Consider the following 3984-nt stretch of genomic DNA (forward strand, 5'->3'; position numbering starts at 1 on the left):
AACCATACTCTCATAGATTGCGACGTTTAACAATCAGACTCATATAGGTGTGTTCTTCAAAAGATGTTCTGCAGGACAACATCTCTGCTTAAATGAGCCACTTAGAACTAGAAGTGCATCTAGTGCCCCTTAGTGATTTTGGTGTATTGAAGACTTATAGGTTAAGGGGCTAATGCGTTTGTGAGTGTACACAGGTCTATAAGTCTATGAGGAGTTGGATATTTATAGACAAAGTCGACCCCTAAAAATGAAGACTGAAGACTTTCTGAAGACTTTGAAAGTGAAGAAATTGGTGTGACCTTGAAGACTTGATATTCATTTGAGGAACATGAAGCGTGAAGATTTTTGTTTTCGTAGTTTCATTTTCTCTTTCTTGAGTCATAGGAAACACCGTACTGTTAAAAGGAGTCGAGGAAATACTAAGGAAAAATTTCCATGTGATGCTCAACTCAAAATCATACACCTACCAATCCCTTCGAGTGAAGCCATTGAAAATCTCATACAGTTCAGTCATATTCTTCAGTGACAGAGACGAAGTTCTTCTGGTCTCTGAGGAATTTGTTCTAACTGAGGAGTTAGGAATTCGCCAGTGCGGATTGCCTACACAGTGAGGAACATGATAGCCCTGAGGAATTTGATACTCAAAATTCCGACCGTTGTCGTGCTATGCGCCAGCTATCCCAAAATATCTACCCACCTAATGGTCATACCATCAAAGGGCATTTATGTCTTATCATGTCGGGCTGCTCCCTAGGCTATAAATAGCCGCCCCTACAACCACTAGCTGGTTGGCTGCTCCGAGAGAAACTGACACTTGTCATTTGAGAGCATCCCATCCTCCGAGGACTTTGAGTGAAAATCATCAAGTGAGGAAAACCCAAACCCAAACACCTACAAACCCCAAGTGATTGAGCATCACTGAAGAGATTGATCCTGCGTGGATCCGATGCTTGTTACCTTTGAAGACTGTGCATCTTCCAGACGGTTAGGCGTCATGGTCTAGAGCATCCAAGAGGAATTGTGGATCGCCAAGTGACCGAGTCTGTGAAGGTTCGGAAGTCACCTGAAGACTTACCACGAGTGATTGGGTGAGGTCTGTGTGACCTTAGCTCAAGGGGAATACGGTGAGGACTGAGTGTTCTGAACTGCATGTTCAGGACTGGGTGCCGGGACTGTGTGTCCTCAGGTTTAAATACCTAGCCGCCCTAACCAGACGTACAACTGTCACAGTAGTTGGAACTGGTCTACCAAATCATTGTCTTCACCAAGCTACCTGGTTCCATTTCCTCAACCCTTCCATTTCCTCATTTATGTGTTGAGTGCTTATTCATATATGTTTGAAGACTTTGACTGAAGACTTTCTCAATTTCCTCAGTTCAATTTCTTCAGTCTATTTGTCTTCATCCTGTGTCATCATGTATTTACGCTTTCCGTACTTTGTGCTTATCTTCATTTCATCATGATGACTATCGGTTTGTCAAAACCGGCGGATCTCGGGTAGGGGGTCCCGAACTGTGCGTCTAGGCTGGATGGTACAGGAGGCAGGGAACACGATGTTTTACCCAGGTTCGGGCCCTCTCGATGGAGGTAAAACCCTACGTCCTGCTTGATTAATATTGATGATATGGGTAATACAAGAGTAGATCTACCACGAGATCAAGGAGGCTAAACCCTAGAAGCTAGCCTATGGTATGATTGTTGTCTATGGAGTTGATGAAGTTGTCCTACGGACTAAAACCCTCCGGTTTATATAGACACCGGATAGGGTTAGGGTTACATAGAGTCGGTTACAATGGTAGGAGATCTTGAATATCCGCATCGCCAAGCTTGCCTTCCACGCCAAGGAAAGTCCCATCCGGACACGGGACGTAGTCTTCAATCTTGTATCTTCATAGTCCAGGAGTCTGGCTGAAGGTATAGTCCGGCTACCCGAACACCCCCTAATCTAGGACTCCCTCAGTAGCCCCTGAACCAGGCTTCAATGACGACGAGTCCGGCACGCAAATTGTCTTCGGCATTGCAAGGCGGGTTCCTCCTCCAAGTCCTTCATAGAAGATTGTAAACACCAAGAGTAGTGTCCGGCTCTGCAAAAAAAGTTTCCACATATTGCCATAGAGAGAATAATATTAACACAAATCCAATCTGCTAACGTATTCCGTAGTGCGCCATCACACTACGGCCAAGTCCTTTACGAATCGTTTTTACTTTTTCACCTCAGCGTGTGTTGCGAGGCGGTTTCCTTGGCACGTCTTGTCAAAGCAGAGATCGTGTACCCCCCTTTTATGGGATTCTCATCAATACGGACGTGGGTAATCCAACTGCGCCACTTATCACGGCGCTTGGGAGGCAAGTGAGTTTTACTAGGCAGGTGGGGACGCACAACCGCATCCGCCCATATAAGGGGATAAGGATCCACCTTTTTACCTACGCCTTCTTCATCCTCTGCCTATCCATCTCCTGCGCACTCGAGCTCCAGCGCCCAAGCCCGCACTTCCCACCTCAACCTCCTCCAGCAATGTCTGGAGCGGGAGGCAAGTGGATGGTCTCCACCGTTACGGAGGGCCAAGTAAAAAAGTAAGGAAGGGCGGATACTTGTCCAAGGACATCGCGCACCGGCTTCCCGAGGAGGGGCAGCTTATCCCCACCCCAAGGCCCCATGAGAGGGTAGTATTCCTTCCCCACTTCCTCCGCGGACTGGGTTTTCCACTTCACCCATTTGTCCGGGGGCTCATGTTCTACTACAGCCTGGATTTCCACGATCTGGCCCCAAACTTCATCCTCAACATCTCGGCGTTTATCGTCGTGTGCGAGGCTTTTCTCCGCGTCCGCCCCCATTTCGGCCTCTGGCTCAAGACCTTCAACGTCAAGCCCAAGGTGGTGCGCGGCAACCAGGCGGAGTGCGGAGGCGCCATGGCGGGCAAGATGGCCAACGTCCTATGGTTCGAGGGCTCTTTTGTGGAGACCCTAAAGGGATGGCAAGCCGGGTGGTTTTATATCACCGATCCGCGCGATCCAAAATGGACCGCAGCCCCCGAGTTCCGATCCGGACCCCCCACGCGGCTTATGTCCTGGAAAGAGACGGGCCTGTCGTGGGGTAACGAAAAAGAGGTGACCGGATTGCAAACATGCATCCAGTCCCCGGTGAACAAGCTAGTCCGGCTTGTCAATGTAATCTAGGTTATGCTTGTCCGCCGGATCCTCCCATGTCAACAACGGGATTTTAATCTGTGGGAGTTCAACCCGGCGCAGCATCAAACCCTCAGCAGGCTCTTCGACACGACGTACGAAGACGCCTGGAGGCTTCTATTTAAGGGCGCCGAGGCTCCTGCATCCGCTTCCGAGGACCGCGGATACAGCTCGCAGCGTCATGCTAACGAGGTAAGCCATCTACACCTTTTATAGGATGTTTTAAGCTTTTTCCATAGTTTGACTCTATGCGGGATCTAAACTCCCTTACCTTTGACAGGCTTGGCGGGCGATATCCGGACCGATTAACTGTCTGGCTCCGCTGCCCGAAGACCCAGCCCCAGCTCTTCTGACGAAGCTGCTGGTTCCGGCGCCTTATGTGGTGCCGGAGAAGAAGGCCAAGAAGAAGAAGACCACGGGGACTCGAAAGAGTGCCCGTAATATGGTGGTGTCAGACTCGTCATCTGACGAGTCCGAGACGCACTCCTCCCGTGAAGACGAGGAGGAGGAAGAAGAAACCTCTCCCCCTCCAGTGGGGGAAGGAAAGAAAAGGGAGGCCGCCCCAACGGGGGAGGCCGGAGGGTCCAAGAAGAGGAAGACCCCTCCGCCGGACTACCTCCCCGACGCCGAAGAGGACGAAGAGGAGTGGCCAGACAGGGCCAAGCGTCCGGCGAAATCGTAAGTTCGGATATCAGAGTAACTCATGACATTCCTTTGTTGCACATCTTTCCCTGATGCCGAATATAATCATGCAGCCCGCCCCGGACCGGACTCGACGAGTCATCGAGTGGCTCCCTG

Source organism: Triticum urartu, chromosome 2A (assembly GCF_056163025.1).
Source record: "Triticum urartu cultivar PI428250 chromosome 2A, HENAU_Tu73, whole genome shotgun sequence".
In the NCBI taxonomy this organism is placed as follows: Eukaryota; Viridiplantae; Streptophyta; class Magnoliopsida; order Poales; family Poaceae; genus Triticum; species Triticum urartu.